The sequence below is a fragment of the Panthera onca genome, chromosome A2, assembly GCF_046562875.1.
Source record: "Panthera onca isolate mPanOnc1 chromosome A2, mPanOnc1 haplotype 2, whole genome shotgun sequence".
Taxonomy (NCBI): Eukaryota; Metazoa; Chordata; class Mammalia; order Carnivora; family Felidae; genus Panthera; species Panthera onca.
This window is the reverse complement of record NC_138340.1, coordinates 96,209,918-96,231,567: the sequence shown is the minus strand read 5'-3', so window position 1 is coordinate 96,231,567 and position 21,650 is coordinate 96,209,918. Positions and strand designations below refer to the sequence as shown.

The following is a 21,650-nucleotide window of genomic DNA, read 5'->3' as shown; positions in this document are numbered from 1 at the left end:
CAAAATCAATAGGTTGCCACACTTTTATCTTAGCAAAAATGATCACTAAGATAAATTGTCATTTATTATTACCATTCTTTCATAAAAGAACCAATCTCAATAACCGAAAAAGTGAAGGAATAATATAACTTAACAGTAAAGGACAATTATTAAATTTGAATAAATTCAGCTATATGAGAAAACTCACTACATTATTTGCATTTTTGTCATCTTGCCTCAAATCAGGGAAAATTTCTTCTTGCCATCATCTGGGAATCACTGATGTACACAGCAGCATATGGAGCTTATCAAATTAATACTATGTATGTCAGATTTATTTTATTTTGCACAAGATTTCTTCTTATTTATTGGCCCATTGGTCACTGTCATGGAGTCCTGAATGTGCAGATGACTATCATATATATGTCTGGATAATATTATTATGCAGAGAGATGGTGCTTGGAACTTGCTGGTATGTTAGGAACACTGTGGTGGTAATAGGAATGGACAAGACTGCTCCAGGCATACCACTACCCTATGAACACATCTCCACACTTCTCTGGGCATTTTGTCTAGACTTAAACTATATCCTCTGGAAATCCCTTCTGTAAAAAAGGAAAACCCTCTCTTTTCTCAGAACATATAACACCTTGCCTTAATTAAGACACAGGTCTCCCTTAAGGAGACTACAACTTCTGCAGTCTTTCAAGTAGAAGTTACACATTTCCTCCAATCCATCTGGGTGAAAAAGAGGGGCTGATGTCTTCTTCATTCCCTACTACAATTTCCAAAACCATCTTGCTCCACTTTTAAATGAAAACGACTTGAAACACTCTCTTCTCAGATTTTAGGAGTACTCCCCTTCTCATGGATTTTTCTCTCTCTCCTGCTTCTCAGACTCCTTCATAGGATCCTTTCTTCACCATCCCTCCAAATATGGCATTCCTTGCTTTGGTCTGAGACCCTACTCTTTCTCACTTTATATTCTTTCCCTAAATTTCTCAATCAGTCCATTGGTATCAATTATGACTGATTTGCTAATGAATCTCCGATTTTTACTTCTTGTCCAAAACTCTCTTCTGGGCTTCAGACGTGTATATCCTGTTACTCATTCTCCTTGTACATACCTCACAGATTCCTTGAATTCAGCATGTTTATAACTAACCTCGTTTCCTTCACCCAAAACCTGTTTCCTATCTCAGACACTGCACCATCAGTCATCCAGACAATGCTGAAAACTAAGGGATACTTTCACTCTTCTTTTTCCTTCACCTTCCCAATCCCCCAGAGCACAAATCCTGTTTCTCCTGGAAATCAGTTGTTTATTTTCCAAGCATCTATAGAAATCTACCATTTTCTCTTTTTCTGGACCATCTCCTGCTATTATGCAAGGCATATCATCTCTTGCCTGCATCACTAGGACCCCAGCCTCACTCCTTCAGTATTTTCTTCACTCTGCAGAGTGATCTTTCTACAACTCAACTGTGATCACAGCATCTCCAGGCCTGAAACCCTTCAATGGCTTCCCTACCCAACTCTTTAACATGACAGCAAGGTCCTTCATGGTCTGGCTTCTGCTTGCTTCTGCAACTTGTGCTATCTCCCCTCTGTGCCCAGTGGCCCTCAGCCCCCCCATACACATACACCATTTACCCCACACCTCTCTTTGCCTGGCTCATTTTTTTTCCTCTGACTTCAGGCCTCATCTTAGGATCTATGTAACTCTGCAGAATGAATGCTGTTTTTATTAATCATCACATTTCTTTGTCTTTAAATTTCTTTTTTAATGTTTATTTATTTTTGAGAGAGACAGAAAACAAGCAGGGGAGGGGCAGAGAGAGAGGGAGACACAGAATCCGAAGCAGTCTCCAGGCTCTGAGCTGTCTGCACAGAGCCAGACCCGGGGCTTGAACTCACAAACCGTGAGATCATGACCTGAGCCGAAGTCAGATGCTTAACTGACTGAGCTACCCAGGTGCCGCTAATCATCACATTTCTTGAGCTTCACACCTGTCTAGCTCATAATAGGCACTCAATAATAATTCAGAAAAATGAATTAGTACATTTGGTGGTCGTTTTCTTTTTTTTTCCATAGAATCTTAAGAGATCTTTTTTTAGTTTCATTTTTAAAAATATTTTTTAAATATGAAATTTATTGTCAAATTGGTTTCTGTACAACACCCAGTGCTCATCCCAACAGGTGCCCTCCTCAATGCCCATCACCCACTTTCCCCTCCCTCCCCCCACCCCCTCAACCCTCAGTTTGTTCTCAGTTTTTAAGAGTCTCTTATGGTTTGGTTCTCTCCCTCTCTAACTTTTTTTTTTCCTTCCCCTCCCCCATGGTCTTCTGTTAAGTTTCTCAGGATCCACATAAGAGTGAAAACATATGGTATCTGTCTTTCTCTGCCTGACTTATTTCACTTAGCATAACACTCTCCAGTTCCAACCACATTACTACAAAAGGCCATATTTCATTCTTTCTCATTGCCAAGTAGTATTCCATTGTGTATATAAACCACAATTTCTTTATCCATTCATCAGTTGATGGACATTTAGGCTCTTTCCATAATTTGGCTATTGTTGAGAGTGCTGCTATAAACATTGGGGTACAAGTGCCCCTATGCATCAGCACTCCTGTATCCCTTGGGTAAATTCCTAGTAGCGCTATTGCTGGGTCATAGGGTAGATCTATTTTTGATTTTTTGAGGAACCTCCACACTGTTTTCCATAGCGGCTGCACCAGTTTGCATTTCTCCACATCCTCGCCAGCATCTATAATCTCCTGATTTGTTCATTTTAGCCACTCTGACTGGTGTGAGATGGTATCTCAGTGTGGTTTTGATTTGTATTTCCCTGATGAGGAGTGGGATAGAGCATCTTTTCATGTGCCTGTTGGCCATCTAGATGTCTTCTTTAGAGAAGTGTCTATTCATGTCTTCTGCCCATTTCTTCACTGGATTATTTGTTTTTCGGGTGTGGAGTTTGGTGAGTTCTTTATCGATTTTTTATACTAGCCCTTTGATACAAAATTAATGTACAGAAATCAGTTGCGTTCTTATACACTAATAATGAAGCAAAGAAAGACAAATAAAGATACTGATCCCATTCACAATTGCACCAAGAATCATAAATACCTAAGAATAAACCTAACCAAAGATGTAGAAGATCTGTATGCTGAAAACTATAGAAAGCTTATGAAGGAAATTGAAGAAGATACAAAGAAGTGGAAAAACATTCCGTGCTCATGGATTGGAAGAATAAATATTGTTAAAATGTCAATACTACCCAAAGCTATTTATATATTCAATGCAATCCCAATCTCTTCTCGAAGCTAGAACAAACAATCCTAAAATTTGTATGGAATCACAAAAGACCCCGAATAGCCAAAGTAATATTGAAGAAGAAGACCAAAATGGAGGCATCACAATCCCAGACTTTAGCTTCTACTACAAACCTATAATCATCAAGACAACATGATATTGGCACAAAAACAGACACATAGACCAATGGAATTGAATAGAGTCTCCAGAATTGGACCCACAAAAGTATGGCCAACTAATCTTTGACAAAGCAGGAAAGAATATCCAATGGAAAAAAGACAGTCTCTTTAACAAATGGTGCTGGGAGAACTGGGCAGCAACATGCAGAAGAATGAGACTAGACCACATTCTTACACCATTCACAAAAATAAACTCAAAATGGATAAAGGACCTGAATGTGAGACAGGAACCATCAAAATCCTAGAGGAGAAAGGAGGAAAAAACCTCTCTGACCTCAGCGCAGCAATTTCTTACTTGACACATCTCCAAAGGCAAGGGAATTAATAGCAAAAGTGAACTATTGGAACCTCATGAAGATAAAAAGCTTCTGCACTGCAAAGGAAACAATCAACAAAAGTAAAAGGCAACCAACAGAATGGGAAAAGATATTTGCAAATGACGTATCAGACAAAGTGATGATTGTTTTCTAAGTATGCTTATTAGTGGATGTATCACTTAGGTTTCAGGAGGAAACAGCACACTCAAAATAGGTTAATTTAATTAATTTAATTAATTATTTTAATTAAAATTAAAATTAAAATTAATTTAATTAATTTAGTTAATTTAATTACAAAGGGATTATATACAAGTATGGGGTATACATACTTGTAGTAATTATTCAATAACTTAGGCTGTTACCACCCTTTGGCCAGAAGCAGTTGCAGAACAGAAAGGAAAGAAAGTCATATAGAGTCAGTCACTTGACAGGAGCATTGGCCTTTGGTTAAGAGACATAAGCCAGCTCAAGGCTACTATATCAGTCAGGATTCAACCAGAGAAACAGAACTAGTAGGAGATAAACATTAAGACATTAAGTGCAAGGAATTGGCTTATGTAATTGTAGAAACTAGCAAGGCAAGGCCAAAATGTGTATAATAGGCTGGAACTCTTAGGCACAGGATGAAGCTCCTGTCCACAGGCAGAATTTGGTCTTCTTAGAAGACTCAGTTATGCTCTTAAGTGCTTTCAACTGACCGAATCAGGCCTGTCCAGATTACCTAGGATAATCTTCCTTACATAGAGCCAATTATAGACTTTAATCATATCTAAAGATTACTTTCACAGCAACATCTAGATTAGTGTTTGATTAAATAACTGGAAAATAAAGCTAAATTGACACGTAAAACTGACCATCTCAGCTAACTTGAAGGAAAGGAGTGAAGGAATGCACATCCTGTCCTTACTGCCCAGGCTCTCCATTGGCTGAGCCCTAGTGGTTGTCAGTCAGAAGACAGAATCTATTGATGGAATTGTACAGGTTGCTGGATTCCACACATTGCCTGGAGTGTGAAGCAAGGAGACAGAGCCAAGCTCCACACCACACTCTGTGGGTTGGAAGTGAGATTTCACCATAAAAAAAAAAAAAAAAAGTGAATGAGGATTCAGACTGAGCAGTTTTGAAGAAAGAAGCTCCTTGAAGAGGAGAGGAGTCTCAGAATTACAGAGTTAGGTGAAAAACAAAGGTGTTTCTAATCATGGGCTCCCATGTAAAAGGTTTGTCTTTTTTTAATGCTTTTTCTTGGGGCTGTAGGGATAGACCTATGTAGTATACAGTTCCACATATTGCCCTGTTAAGGCAGAAATCCCATTACTCACACCAAGACTTTCTGACAATTTGAATGCACCTCTACAAGTTCTTGTGGCATGTTGTGAGGAATGGAGCCAGCACAGTACAAAGGGATGCGGCCTGACCCTCATCCTTTTTCCTATGCTGTCTACATAGGGAAACTGCAGCCTGGTGAACTAGGGCTAACCAGTCCTGAAGTGGGTGTAAAGCAGCCAGTTGGACGATACAAAACTGTGAGGTAAGCTCAACTGCCAGTCTTTACCCAGTGCAAAATAATAAGGTGACACTGGAAAAGGGTGACCTGTCTCCCCGCTAATATTTACTTTTCAGAGTTAAAAGTTCAGACTCTGAAATTAAACTTACAGGTGCAAATCCCTGCTTCACCACCTGCTGAGTATGAGATTTTAAAGAGGTTAGTTAACGCATGGAAAGAAAATTGGTATGGAGATTAGATGAATTAGTGAACAGTTCAGAACAGTACTTGGCACATAGTGTCTAATGAGTGCTAGCTATTACTATTGTTATCAAAGGCAAATTGATGTTTTTGATTTCCTAAATGCAATAACCTTCAAGAACTCTAATGAATTTAGAGTAGAGATCAGCAAACAAAGCCAAATCCAGTCTGTCACCTGTTTTTGTAAATAAAGTTTTATTGGAAAATAGCCACGCCCAGTCACTTACATATTGTCTGTGGCTACATTCACTCTGCAGAGTTACATAGTTGTCACAGAGATGGTATGACCCACAAAAACTAAAATATTTATTCTGTGACCCTTCATAGAACCCCAGATTTAGAAAATGTGTTAACTTGAAAGAGATTAAGTGGAACTGCTTTATACCCACAAGAATAGATACCCTCTTATAATACATAAAACTCAATTTTTCCCCCAAAGATATGTTATCATTCATTACACAATATTCAGGCACAAGTCTAAAGGATGTTCCCTCCACCCTCCTCTTTTTTTTTTTTTTTTTTTTTTTGCCTTGACTAAAGAGAGAAACCTGAGATAAGATTTCAAAATTGAATTTTAAAATGAAGACCCAGAAAATTCCCTTTCCCTTGGTTCTGTATGTACAACTTTGATCACAATCTGTCTATGGCAAGTCAGTTCAATAGATTAGAGAAGGGTGTTACTGGAACCAAAGTCAAGATTTTCTGAGGCACCTGGGTGGCTCAGTTGGTAGAGCTTCCGACTCTTGATTTTGGCTCAGGTCATGATCCCAGATTGAGCCCCGAGTTGAGCTACGTGCTGAGCATAGAGCCTACTTTAGATTCTCTCTCTCTCTCTCTCTCTCTCTCTCTCTCTCTCTCTCCACCCCCCCCCCCATCTCCAATGCTCTCTCTCTCTCTCTTTCAAATAAAATAAAATATTTTTTTTTTAAAAAAGACTTTGACCTATAACTGGTCAAAGCTGATGTTTTATTCTGTACAATGACCTTGAATTCAGACCAATAGCTAATTCTGGTCAACTCTTTTACCAAGCCATGTACCAGATGCTCACAATGCTATCTCAAGTGACACTTTATCCCTCCAAAATGTATCATCACTACTGATACAGTCAGTCAAGAAATATACCTTCATATGATGGTTCAGAAACATTGTTTATTTGCAACAGGTGATTGGTTTTCATGAACCATACTATTATGGGTCTTCAGCGAAACACATGGATTGACTATATAGGGTCTTATCTGATAGGTGAGGTCAGTTGGGAGATACAAGAATTATTAAACTCCATAAAACCCTCTGTTCCAGCAATCTGCCTATCCTTTGTTGCAATATTTCCTTTAACTTTTCCTACTTTACTGATTACTACATGCTCCTGACCTTGACTTGGCAACCCTTGTTTTGTTTTCTAAGTCCTGATTTAAACATAGCAACTGCTTCTGCTATCCATCTTTCCTAGATTCTCCCCTCCATGATTTTATTCAAACCTAGTGATTTGACCCTTAATTTGTGTTATTTTCTGTTATTTGATTTAAGAGAGAGGGATAAGCCCCTCCACAAACATAAAATAGTCTCCCATTGAAAAGAACCTATCAGTGCAAAACAACATCAAATGTGGAGAAGGTCAAATACTGAGTATTGTGTTTCTTCACTTCATATTGTACTTGGTATCACATCCATGATCAATCTGCAATAAAATCTACACATGGATTACATGTATGAACAGTAGACATTTGGGAAACGGCTTTATTTTTCAAACACAATGTTCTGTCTCTCAGCCAAGAATACTTATTTTAAAGAGTTGGAATGCAATTAATGTATTTGGAACACATGACTGATTAAAAATAGCAGCACTGTTAAGTTCTAACTTTGTTCTTTTGCCAGTTTTGAAGTTCCATGAGAGCAAAGGATTTAACGATCATAGTAACTAGATAAAACTGATGCTTATGTATGTTTGCCTGCTTTGTCTCCTTGAACATGTCCAAAACTGCATATGTAATCCAAATCAGGTACTGCTACAGGCATACATTTTCAGTTCAGTAGATCATTTACAAACCTGATATCACTTAAAGCTTTCTAAAGTATTTTACATATTAGCTTACTTTATTAGATACACTTACTCTCAGTGGAACTAGATATTTTTATTATTGAAGTATAATTAACATAGAGCGTTATGTTAGTTTCAGGTGTACAACATACTGATTCTACAATTCTATACGTTACTAATGCTCACTGCAATAAGGGTAATCATCATTTGTCACCATACAGCATTATTACAATTATTATTGACTATATTTCCTATGTTGCCCTTTTCATCTTCGTGACTTATATATTTTATAACTAGAAGTTTGTACTTCTCAATCCCCTTTATCTATTTTACCCATTCCCCCACCCATCTGTTTTATTGTTTGTTCATTTGTTTTGTTTCTTAGATTCCACATATAAGTGAAATCACATGGTATGTGTCATCTTTCTCTGTCTTATTTCACTAGGTTCAGCCATATTGCTGCAAATGACAAGATTTCATTCTTTTCTATGGCTCCGTAATATTTTCTATGGCTCCATCTATCAATGGACATTTTAGGTTACTTCCATTATCTTAGTAACTATAATGTTGCAATAAATATAAAGGTGCATATATCTTTTCAAATTAGTGTTTCTGTTTTCTTGGGTAAATACCCAGTAGTGGAATTACTAGATCATATGGTAGTTCTATTTTTAGTTTTTTGAGGAAACTCTACACTGTTTTACACAGTGGCTGCACTGATTTCCATTCCCACCAAAAGTGTATGAGGGTTCCCTTTTCTCCATATCCACACCAGCACTTGTTATTTCTTGTCTCTCTGATACTAGCCATTCTGACGGGTGTAAGATAATATCTCATTGTGGTTTTGATCTGCATTTCCCTGGTCATTAGTGATACTGAACATCTTTTCATGTGTCCATTGGCCATCTGTATGTCCTCTTTGAAAAAAATGTCTACTCAGGTTCTCTGCCCATTTAAAAAAAATTTTTTTAATGTTTATTCATTCTTGAGGGAGAGAGCATGAGTAGGAAAGGGGGAGAAAGAGAGGGAGAGAGAGAGAATCCCAAGCGGGTTTCACACTGCCAGCATAGATTCCGATGTATAGGGCTTGAACTCACAAACTGCAAGATCATGACCTGAGCCGAAGCCAGATCCTCAACTGACTGAGCAACCCAGGCACTCCTCTGCCCATTTTTTAATTGGATTTGTTGGGGGTTTTTGTGTGTTGAGTTCATGTAAATTTTTTTAATGTATTTTGGATGTTAACCCCTTATTACATAAGAGGTTTGAAAATATCTTCTCCCATTCACTAAGGTTGCCTTTTAGTTTTGTTGATGGTTTCCTTTCCTGTGCAAAAGTTTTTATTTTTGTGTAGTCTTAATAGTTTATTTTTACTTCTGTTTCTTTTGCCTGAGGAGACACATCCATAAAAATGTTGCTAAGGGCAATGTCCATTGCCTATGTTTTCTTTTAGGAGTTTTATGGTATTAGGTCTCACATTTAGGCATTTATTCCATTTTGGGTTTATATTGTGTATGGTGTAAAAAAGTGACCCAGTTTCATTCTTTTGGATGTAGCTGTCCAGTTTTCCCAACACCATTTATTGAAAAGACTGTCTTTTCCCCATTGTATATTCTTGCCTCTTTTGTCATAGATTAATTGGCCAGATAGGCATGGAGTTTATTCTGGGCAACAGGGTAGAGATATTCTGTTCCACTGATCCATGTTTCTATTTTTGTACCAGTACCGTACTGTTTTGATTACTATAGCTTTGCAGTATATCTTGAAATCTGCAACTGTGATGCCTCCAGTTTTGTCTTTCCAAGATTGATTTGGCTATTGAGGTCTTCATGGCTCCATGTAAATTTTAGGATTATTAGTTCTAGTTCTGTGAAAAGTGTTATAGAGCTTGCATTTGAATCTGTAGATTGCTTTGGGTAGTATGAACATTTTAACTATATTAATTTCTCCAATCCATGAGCATGGTGTATCTTTCCATTTCTTTGTGCTGTCTTCAATTTATTTCATCAGTGTATTATAGTTTTCAGACTATAAGTCTTTCACTTGCTTGGTTACATTTATTGGTAGATAATTTATTTCTTTTGGTGCAATTGTAAATGGGATCGTTTTCTTAATTTCTCTACTACTTTGTTACTAGTGTATAGAAGCACAACAGATTTCTGAATAATGATTTTGTATCCTGCAACTTAACTGTATTCATTTGTTAATTCTAATAGTTTTTTGTGGCATGTTTAGGGTTTTCTATATATAGTATCATGTCATCTGCAAATAGCGACAGTTTTATTTCCTCCTTATCAATTTGATGCCTGGTTTTTTTTTTCTTATCTGATTATTTCAGCTAGAACTTGCAGTACTATGTTGAATAAAAGTGGTGAGAGTGGACATCCTTCTCTTGTTCTAATCTTACAGGAAAATTTTTTCACCACTGAGTACAATGTTAGCTTTGAGTTTTTCATAAATGGTCTTTATTATATTGAGGTATGTTCCCTCTAAACCCACTTTGTTGACAGTTTTTATCATGAACAGATTTCGAATTTTGTCAAATGCATTTCTGCATCTATTGAGATTATTATATGGTTTTTATTCTTCCTCTTGTTAATATGATGTATCACATGTATTGATTTGCAAATATTGAACCACACTTGTATCCCTGGAATGGAATAAATCCCACATGATTGTGGTGAATCATCCTTTTAATGTACTGTTGAATTTGATTTGCTTATATTTGTTGAGGACTTCTGTATCTATGTTCATTAGAGATATTGGGTTGCACTTTTTAAATTTTTTAACGTTTATTAAACATTTATTTTTCTTAATGTTTTTTAATTCATTTTTTAGACAGAGAGAGACAGAGTGCAAGCAGAGGAGGGAAAAAGAGAAAGGGAGACACAGAATCTGAATCAGGCTCCAGGCTCCAAGCTGTCAGCACAGAGCCTGACATGGGGCTCTAACTCATGAACCTCAAGAACATGACCTGAGTTGAAGTTGGACATTCAACTGGCTGAGCCACCCAGGCGCCTGCACTTTTCTTTTTTTATCATGGTTTTGTCTGGTTTTGGTATCAGAGCAATAATGGTCTCATAGGGTAAATTTGGAGGTTTTCCTTCCTCTTCTATTTTTAAGAATAGTTTGAGAAGAATAAACATTAGCTCTTCTTTAAATGTTTGGTAGAATTCACCTGTGAAGCCGTCCGGTTTTGGACTTTTGTTTGTTGGGAGTTTTTAAATTACCAGTTTAGGGGCACCTGGGTGGTTCATTTGGTTAAGCATCTGACTCTTGGTTTCGGCTCAGGTCATGACTTCATGGTTTCATGAGTTCAAGCCCCACATCAGGCTCCGTGCTGACAGTGTGGAGCCTGCTTGGAATTCTCTCTCTCCCTCTCTCTGCCTCTACGCCACTCACACTGTCTCTGTCTCTCTCAAAAATTAATTAAAAATTTTTTAATAATATAAATAAATTACCAGTTCAATTTCATTACTAGTAGTAAGTCTGTTCAAATTTTCAATAATCATTTTCAATAATTTTCAATAAGCAGCCGACTTTGGCTCAGTTCATGATCTCACTGTTCCTGAGTTCAGGCCCTGCATCAGGCTCTGTGCTGACAGCTCAGAGCCTGGAGCCTGCCTTAGATTCTGTGTCTCCCTCTCTCCCTCTGCCCCTTCCCCACTCATGCATGCACACTCTCTCTCAAAAATAAACAAACATTAAAAAATATTTTTTTAGGGGCACCTGGGTGGCTCAGTCAGTTGAGGGTCCAACTTCAACTCAGGTCATTATCTCATGGTCCGTTAGTCTGTGAGTTCGAGCCCTGCGTTGGGCTCTGTGCTTACAGCTCAGAGTCGGGAGCCTGCCTCGGATTCTGTGTCTCCCTCTCTCTCTGCCCCTCCCTCACTCACACTCTGTCTCTCTCTGTCTCTCTCTCTCTCTCTCAAAAATAAATAAACATTAAAAAAAATTCAGACTTTCTATTTCTTCCTGATTCAGTTTTGGAAGATAGTATTCTTCTAGGAAATATATCCATTTCTTCTAGGTTGTCCAATCTGTTGGCACATAATTTTTCATAATATTCTCTCATAATCCTTTGTATTTCTGTAATATGGATTGTTATTTCTTCGCCTTCATTTCTTATTTATTTGAGTCCTGTCTCTTTCTTCTTCTTCTTTTTTTTTTTTTTTTTTTTTTTTTTTTTTTTTTTTGAGAGAGAGAGAGAGAGCGTCAAAATCAAGAATCAGACACCTAGCCGACTCAGCCACCCAGGTGCACCATCTCTCTCTTTTTTCTTATTAAGTGTGGCTAAAGGTTTATCAATTTTGTTTATCTTTTCAAGTAATCAGTTCTTGGTTTCATGATATTGATTGTTTGCTTGTTTTTTAGTCTCTATTTCATGTATATTCATTCTAATCTTTATTATTTCCTTTCTTCCACTAGCTTTGAGCTTTGTTTGTTCTTCATTTTCTAGTTCCTTTAGGTGTAAACTTCGGTTGTTTAGTTGAGATTTTTCTTGTTTCTTGAGATAGAACTGTATCACTATAAACTTCCTTCTTAGAACTGCTTTTGCTGCATCCCAAATATTTTGGAGCATTGTGTTTTCATTTTCATTTGTCTTCGTGTATTTTTGGATTTCTTCCTTGACACACTGGTTGTTTAGTAGCATGTTGTTTAGCTTCCATGTGTTTGCGAATTTTTTAGTTTTTTCCTTGTAATTAATTTCCAGTCTCATACCATTATGGTCAAAAAATATGTTTGATATGATTTCAGTTTTCTTAAATGTATTGAGACTTGTTTCATGGCCTGCCATGTGATCTATCTTGGGAGAATGTGGATCTAGACTTGGGTAATAACAATCAGGCATAATTTAGAGGTTTCTCAACACAATAAACTTTTCTTGCCCAAACTATGAACCTTATGCTTCCCCAAATTCTTTCTGAATTTTATCCTCTAGAACAGGTTCTTTACAGAAAAAATCTTTTTCTGTTAAATTTATTTATTTTGTTTGTGGGTTTTTGCCCAAACCTTAAAAAACCATTTCTGCCTTGCCAGTTCATGAGACCAAATGTATCAAAATATTTCTTTCCTCTGCTTCTGTGCTCCTAGAAAAATTAAATTAAATAACTATTAATTGGTTCAATTAAAATTTTGATGGGGCCTTACACTTAACCAAATACACTTCTATTCTCTTTACTTAGCTCCCAGTTATTCTCCATGGCTTCTCTCTTAGACTGAAGTAATGATGGAACCTCTTGCTTCAGAAAAAATACAATCCACATTGCCTCCAATCAACTCCAGACTTCGGTACTATTAGTTACTCTCTCTTCCCTCTTGAAATTCTCACTTTGTTCTCTTCCTTCAGGCTATAAACAGACTTAAGTTTCTCTGAATCTAAAACTTTTTAGATGACTACATAGATATAACATAAGAAGAGGAGTGCGTGGGTGGCTCAGTTGGTCAAGCAGCTGACTCTTGATGTCAGCTCAGGTCTTGATCTCAAGGTCGTGAGTTCAGTCCCACATGGGACTCCATGCTGGACAGAAAGCCTACTTAAAAAAAGAGAGACAGAGAAAGAGAGAGGGGGGAAATAAAACAAGAAGTAAGTCTTGTTTCTTCTGTGCATTCTCTGTCAACCATCAACCCTTTCTCTTATTTTTTAACTGGCTTATTAAAAGGGTAATCTATACAGACCATTTAATGTCCAATGAATTCTTAAAATCTGATTTCTTCCTTATAATTCTACACAAATAATCTTGGCCCTCTTTCTCACTAATCTTTTTATTGAATTTGACCTGGTTGAATGCTCCCCAGTGTTGGGAGGGTGCCTTGGTTTCTTTCCGGCTTTATGTTTTCATGTGAAGCAAAGACCACTAGGGTAGTACTTTCTTTGCTCTCCTAGGGAAGGAGTGAATTTTTTGATTGATGAGTTTGGGAGAAGGAGCAGAGTTTGCTTTCTCCATAACAGGGAATGACTTCAATAAATTATAATAAATCCATATGATGCTTCCTCAGCATCTACTTGCATGAGAGCACCACACATTCTTTCTTGCCTTCTCCTTGCTGTAAGTGGAGGCTGTCACTTACTGACATTGGAAAACTAGACAGTTCTGTTAGCTAAGCAGGCTTGCTAACAGCAATATCTGGTTCTGATTTCTATTTGCCTTTCTCCATTAGTGCCAAAGTCATAGGGTAGATAGGTGTTTTTTTATTGGCCCTTCTCCCTCAACTTCAAAACCACCCTCTTTAGCCTCCTCTTATGACTTTCATGTCTTCTCCCTTTGCACATATCTATAGGTGCTATTTTGCAGGACAAATTACATTGCATTCTTAATATTTTTCTAATTCTTAAAGTATTTCTTGTTATAGAAAATGTTTTAAATAAAAAATTATGAAAATAAATGTAAAAATTTATAAACTTAGAACCCAGAGATGTCCACCTTTAACATTTTGGAAGCTTTCCATCTAGTCTTCTTTTTCTGTGTGTAATAAAAAAATTATATATATATATATATATATTCAATGTTAGGATCAAACTTTACATACTTTTGTATTCTGGTTATTTTTTAAGTTTACAGTGAATATTTTTCTATGTCATTAAATATTCTTGTAAAATATGATTTTTAGTGCCTGCATAATATTCCATCATAATTCATTTAAACCATTTTCTATTATTGAACAATGTTCCCTTTTTTTTTCTGTTAAATACAGTAGCTATTATCCGTTCATGTTTATTACATGCCAAGAACTATCTTGTGTCTTTTTACAAAGGTTGCCTCATTATTTATTCAAACAATCCAATGAGGAGGTGATGTTATCACTGTCTTACAGAAGAGGAAATTGAGGTTCAAACACTTGATCAACACAAACAGCTGACTGTTTGCCACAAAGGCAGAGTATAATCCCTGTTTCTTCTGACACCAGTACCTATGCTTGGAATCACCTCTCTATACACCATCTCTAAACAGTGATGTGATGAACATCCTAGCACATCAATGATTATAATCTTAAGCTTTTCGAACACTTTTCAGTCACATAAGTCCATCCTTTTCATTGTAAACAATCAGAATATCAGATAAGCACATACTTTTCAAAAGATTCACCCCTACATCACACAATCCTCAAAAACAAAGTCAAGAGGAATTAAGAAGTAAATATTTTTAAATTTTTTAAATGTTTATTTATTTTTGAGAGAGAGAGAGAGACAGACCATGAGTGGGGGAGGGGCAGAGAGAGAGGGAGACAGAATCTGAAGCAGGCTCCAGGCTCCAAGCTGTCAGCACAGAGCCTGACACGGGGCTCAAACTCACAAACCGTGAGATCATGATGAATTGACGTCGCACACTTAACCCACTGAGCCACCCAGGCACCCAAGAAGTAAATATTTTAAATATATACAAAATGTGGAAGATAATATGGGAAAATATATTTGTAAATTTAACATTAAATGAGATATAATCTCTAGATGCAATAAAGGAAAGGACTAACAGAACTATAGAAAAATTTAACTCTATTAAAAAGTATACACCAATCAGTGGACACAGCTTGGATTAGTCTGCCCAGTGCTTAATTACCCCCATTTAAGCAACAGCTGATTCCTATTTGGCCAACTACCCTTACCCTACTCTTACCTATTATTTTTCCAATGCAGTTGATTCCACCCCTGGTTCCAGGGTGGTCAGGTGATCTGTTCCTAGTAATAAAAGCAACACAGCTACCTAGCAGTGATTAAGAAATGGACAGAAAATCCAAGTCAGAAATATCAAAGCCAAATTCAATTGCTGGCTCTGGGAGAAGTAGATCTTCCCTCTTCCACTGGACTTGGTGTTGGGATGATGTGAGCTGGGAAATGCAAAGTCAAACCTGAGAGCAAAGCTATCACAATTTAAGGCAGAACACAAACTCCATAGAGACAGGGATTTTTGTCTGTTTGGTTCACTCAGTGATGAAATTTTAGTTCCTAGAATATTGGTTGTACAAATTAGGCACTTAAATATCAGTTAAATGAATGAATAAACTGAGAGAGAAAGAAGTTAAGTCTTGATGACATGATTGAAATCCTGATTCCAGTTGTAACTGGCACCAGTCCATCCCTGAGTTTTTAGATATATTAACAATATATTTCCATTTTTACTTAAACCAGTTTCAGTTGACTTTTCTGTCATTTGCAACTTGCTGTGGTCTGAATATTTGTGTGCCTGCTAAAATGCATATGTTGAATTCCTAACCCCCAAAGGTGATAGTAGTAGTTAAGTGTAGTCTTTGAGAGGTGATTGGGTCAGGAGGGTGGAGCCAGTGTGGATGGGAATAGTACTTTTATAAAAGAGATGCCATTTATCGTTGCTGTTTTATACAGTCAATATTAATTTACATTTGCCCATTTATTTACTCTCCCATTTCTCTTACTGTCATTTCTACATCTCTGCTTCCATCTGTTATTATCTTGGCTTTTTTTTTCTCTCTCTCTCTCTTTAGTGTAAGGCAGCTGGTGGCACATTCTCTCAATTTTTGTCTGAAAATTAATTTACTTCATTTTTATTTTTAAAAGATATTTTCAGGGGCACCTGCATGGCTCAGTCGGTTGAGTGTCCCACTCTTGACTTCGGCTCAGGTCATGATCTCACAGTTCCTGAGATTGAGCCCCAAAGTCAGGTTCTGTGCCAGAGATTGCATGCAGCCTGCTTGGAATTCTCTCTCTCCCTCTCTCTGCCCCTTCCTGCTTGCACACTCCCTATCTCAAAGAAGGAATGAATGAATGAATGAATGAACGAGTAAATAAATAAATAAATAAATAAACTTTAAAGGATATTTTCACTGGGCATAGAATTCTAGACTGGCATTTTCTCCCCAACACTTTGAAGACATCATTCCATATATTTTCTGTAGTTCAATGTTTCTGTTGAGAATTCAACTATCATAATTTTTTTTCCTTTAAGTAAGTACTTTCTGCTACCTCTGACTGCTAAGATTCTTTTTCTTGAGAGAGAGAGGGTAAGAGACAGGGAGCGTGCCTGTGCAAGCAATGGGGAGGAAAGGGTAGAAAGAGAGGGAGAGAAAATCCCAAGTAGGTGCTGATGTGGAGCTTGATCCCACGAACCATGAGATCATGACCTGAGCCAAAATCAAGAGTTGGATGCTCAAACTGACTGAGCCACCCAGGCACCCCTGACTGCTAAGATATTTTAAATTGCCTTTTATTTTCAAAGTTTTACTAAGATGGACCTAGGTATCGTTTTCTAAGGATTTATCCTGCTGTCATTCTGATACCTTCTTGAATAATGTTCATTGGTTTTGAACATTTTCAGACATTATTTGTTCCTGGTTGCTTCTGCCCCATTCTCTTGCTAGTCTTCTTCTGTAAATTAGATATTTTCACTCTATCTCCTGTATTTCTTATTCCAATATTTTTTATATTCCATTCTTTTTTACTCCACGCTCTGTTTTGGATTTTTTCACCTATCTACCTTCTAGTTCTTTATTATTTACTTCAACTGTGTGCAATCTAAGGTTATTAATAAAAATAAATAAAGGGAACAATAGAGATCCCACAGAGCAAGAAAAATATCCAATGGGAAAAGGACCATCTCTTCAATTAATGGTGTTGGAAAAACTGGACAGCAACATGCAAAAGAATGAAAATAGACCACTTTCTTACACCACGCACACAAATAAATTCAAAATGGATGAAAGACCTCCATGTGAGATAGGAAACTATCAAAATCCTAGAGAAGGACACAAGCAGTAACCTCTTTGACATCGATTGTAGCAACTTCTTACTAGGCATGTCTCCTGAGGCAAGGGAAACAAAAGCAAAAATAAACTATTGGGACTTCATCAAAATAAAATCTTCTGCATGGTGAAGGAAACAATCAATAAAACTAAAAGGCAACCTTAGGAATGGGAGAAGGTATTTGCAAATGACATATTTGATAAAAGGGTTAGTATCCAAAATAAATAAAGAACTTATAAAAACTCAAACTTATAAGAACTTATAAGAACTCAATAAAGAACTTATAAAAACTTATAATCCAGCTTTAAAAAGGGCAGAAGACATGAGAAGACATTTTTCTCAAAGAAAACATACAGATGGCTAACAGACACATGAAAAGATGCTCAACATCACTCATCATCAGGGAAATACAAATCCAAACTACAACGAGATATCACCTTACACCTGTCAGAATGGCTAAAATTAACAATACAGGAAACAACAGGTATTGGCTGATGGGGATGCAGAGAAAGGAGAACCCTCTTGCACTATTGGTGGGAATGTAAACTGGTGCAGCCACTCTGGAAAACAGTGTGGAGGTTCCTCAAAAAGTAAAAAATAGAGGGGTACCTGGGTGGCTCAGTCTGTTGAGCATCCAGCTTCAGCTCAGGACATGATCTCACAGTTCCTGATTTTGAGCCCTGCATCCTTGCTGCAGTCAGTTCAGAGCCTGCCTCAGATCTTCTGTCCCCCTCTCCCTGCCCCTTCCGTACTTGCGCTCTCTGTCTCAAAAATAAATAAATCTTTAAAAAAAAAAAGTTAAAAATAGAGCTACCTTGAAGCACCTGGGTGGCTCAGTCGGTGGTGTCCGAATCTTGATTTCAGCCCAGGTCATGATCTCACAGTTTGCAGGATCAAGTCCCACATTAGACTCTGCCATGATAGTGCAGAGCCTGCTTGGGATTCTCTGTCTCCCTCTCTGTCTGCCCCTCCCCTGCTTGCTCTCTCTCTGTGTCTCTCTCTCTCTGTCTCTCTCAAAAATTAAAAAATAAGCATTAGAAAAAAAAGAGCTACCTTATGATCCAGCAATTGCACTATGAGATATTTACACCAAAGATACAAAAATACTGATCCGAAGGGATACATGCACCCCAATGTTTATAGCAGCATTATCAATAATAGCCAAACTATGAAAAGACCCCAAATGTCTACCAACTGATGAATGGATAAAAAATATGTGATATATATATACAATGGAATATTACTCAGCCATCAGAAAGAATGAAATCTTACCATTTGCAACAACGTGGATAGAACTAGGATGTATTATGCTAAACAAAATAAGTCAGAAAAAGACAAATACCATATGATTTCACTTATATGTGGAATTTAAGAAACAAAACAAATAAACATAGGGGAATAAGAGAAGCAAACCAAGAAACAGACTCTTAAATATAGAGAACAAACTGATGGTTGCTGAAGGGGAAGTGAGGGTGGGGGGATGAGCTAAATGGATGATGGGGATTAAGAAGGGGTTTTGTTATGATGAGCACTGGGTGTTAAAAGTAAGTGATGAATCACTATTCTACACCTGACACTAATATTACCCTGCATGTTAACCAACTGGAATTGAAATAAAAATTTGAAGAGGGGCGCCTGGGTGGCTCAGTTAAGCATCTGACTCTTGATTTCGGCTCGGGTCATGATCTCACAGTTCATGAGTTCGAGTTCCACATTGGGTTCTGTGCTGACAGTGCAGAGCCTCCTTGAGATTTTGTCTCTCTCTGCAACTCCCCCCTTGCACACACTGTCTCTCTCTCAAAAATATATAAATGTTAAAAAAAAAATTGGAGAAAAAAAAAAGCATGGAAAGTTCTAAAAAAAAAAAAAATAAGAGAGAGAGATCTCACTTCCAGCCCCTTCTGCCCTATGAAGATACAAGGAGAAGTTTGTGACCCAGAAGAGAGCCCTCACCTGACCATGCTGGTACCCGATCTCTGACTTTCAGCCTCCAGAACTGTCAGCAATAGATTTGTTTTTTATAAGCTACTCAGTCTATGGGTTTTTTAATAGCAGCCCAAACAGACTAAAAAAGAAAATTAGTCCAAAGATGGAGTTGCTGCTTTAACGAATACCTAAAAATGTGCAAGCAGCTTTAGAACCGGATAATGGGCAGAGGCTGAAGGAGTTTTGAGGTGCATGCCAGAGAAAGCCTACACTGCTATGAATGGACTGTAAAGAGCAAGTTTGGCAAGAGCTCAGATGAGGAAAGCTGTAGAGAAAGCCTCCATCTTCTTAGAGAATACCTAAGTGGTTGTTAGCAGCATGTTGGTAGAAACACGGATAATAGAGGTCATCCTGTTGAGGTCTCAGACAGAAATGAGGAACATGTTGTGTTAACTTGAGGAAAGGCCATCCTTGTTATACAGTGGATAAGAGCTTAACTCATTGTGTTCTTGTCCTCATGTTTTGTGGAAGGTAGAATTTGTAAGCAATGAAAAGTAGATATTTGACTGAAGAAATTTGGAAGCAAAGTTCCGAAGGAGCAGCCTGGTTTCTTTTGAATGTATATAGTAAAATTTGAAAAGAGAGAAACAATTTAAAGGTGGAATTATTAATCAAAAAGAATGCAAAAATTAAATTGGAGAATTCTCAGCCTATCTATGTATAAAGAAATAAGAAAGCTTGTTTGGGAGAGAACACAAGGAGTGGGGCCAAATTTGGTAAGGAAATTAGTCTGGATTGACCAACTCAACAGAAAATAGGAGCTATTCATCAAGACAATGGGTAGATTGGTGGGCCTTCCAAAGAGAAGCCAGGACCTATTGTTCAAGACAATGGAAGAATCACCCAAAGGCAGTTCCAGATTGGCCCTACCTTCACAGGTCCAAAGTTCAAGGGCCCCAGGGCAGATCTATTTCAAAGCCTCACAGTGCAGGCTGTGCTCCCCCAAAAGCACGAGCCACACCCCTTAGCCTCCAGGTGCTGTGCAAGGAGGCCAAGGCAATTGACACATAGGAGGGGAGAGGCAGTAAACCTTGGCAGAGCCCCTCTGGAGATCAGAGTACATTAGCCTGAGCAGGGTGAAAGGCAAGGCCAGGTAAGAATCACAGGATTGAGACCTGTTTCAAATAGCTGCATAGCACCAACATTAAATTCATGAATCATTCAGTTTATTGCACAATTTTATCACACAAATTACTCAACACAATAAAGTTAGAAGGGAATTAATGAACCACTCCAAAGAGGATACAAGAAGGAGGCATCACAGTGTGAGGAGAGAGGCACCGGTCCCATTGTTGTTCCTATAACAAGTGTTGGCCTGGACTGCAGTTAGGTGGCCTTCTGCGCCTGCCAGAGTCTCTGGCAGCTCCTGTGTGGAAAGCCTGTGAACATAACACAGCACAGAAGGTCGGTCAGCCCTCTGGCCGCTGCTAGACAGCTCCTTCTTTTAAGGGTCCACTGAGCTGGGTGTAACGGTTCTGCCCAATGGTCTTTGCCATATCAGCTCAGTCCACTAGGTCTCACCCAAGTCTCTCCGTGGACCTTTCTTAATAAGTTTTACTTATCTATCAGTCACAGAGCTTATCTACAGAGGCACACTCGAAGTCCTACATCTCACGTTGACAACTGTTATGGGAGGTCACATTGGCCACTGTGACTCCATCTTGTCTTACTCTGACTTAGCTTATTCTCTATCTTCTATGACTAGGAATCACATATAAAGTATTTCACACCATGACACAGCCACTAGCCATTAGCCAGTGGGAACATGGATATTTCCACCGAGATTTGGAAGGATGGGGTCTCCCAGAGCAGTGGGCTCAGGAGGGGGAGGGGCCACTTCAGAGAGATCTGACTAGGGCAATGACCCCTGCCCCCAAGAGAGGCATGGGACCCCAATCCATGAGAGCTGCTGTATGGGCTGCACCCAGCAAAGCTGTGGGAGCAAAACCACCTGGAGCCTCGGGGGCCCCAACTTTCACCCCAGTTTGTCGAGAAGGTGGGACCTCTGCCCCATTGGGGTTTAAGATTTTGGACTTGCTGAGGAACTATTACCCGTATCTTCTTTCCTATTTCTCCCTTTTGGAATGGGAATGTCTGTCCCATGCCTGTCCCTCCTTCGAAGCACATAATTTATTTGATTTCACAAGTTCATAGCTGGAGAGCAATTTGCCAAAACATGAGTGTCTCACCCATATCTAATTCAGATGATATTTAGATGAGACTTTGGACTTAGGCTTTTGAGTTGATGCTGGAACAAGACTTCTGGGGCTATTGGGGTGCAATGAATGTATTCTGCATATGAGGACATAAATTTGGGGGACCTAGGGGTGAAATGCTGTGGTCTGAATGTTTGGGTCCCCTCCAAATTCAAA

The 21,650-nt window shown here is 38.2% G+C and overlaps 2 long non-coding RNA genes across 3 annotated transcripts in view; one reads left to right on the top strand and one right to left on the bottom strand.

Annotated features, from left to right (window-relative positions):
* Positions 1–21,650, bottom strand: part of LOC132679175 (uncharacterized) — a 75,594-nt gene that overhangs the window by 27,427 nt on the left and 26,517 nt on the right. The gene's annotated exons all lie outside the window — the stretch shown is intronic.
* The window catches only part of LOC132679174 (uncharacterized), a 162,652-nt gene that overhangs the window by 125,850 nt on the left and 15,152 nt on the right, over positions 1–21,650 (top strand). The window contains exon 4 of one of the 2 annotated variants that reach the window (XR_009609997.2): positions 5,242–5,323. The exons of the other annotated variant lie outside the window; for it this stretch is intronic. This is a non-coding gene — a long non-coding RNA (uncharacterized LOC132679174). The remainder of the gene's footprint in view (positions 1–5,241; positions 5,324–21,650) is intronic. 2 annotated transcript variants of the gene reach the window in all.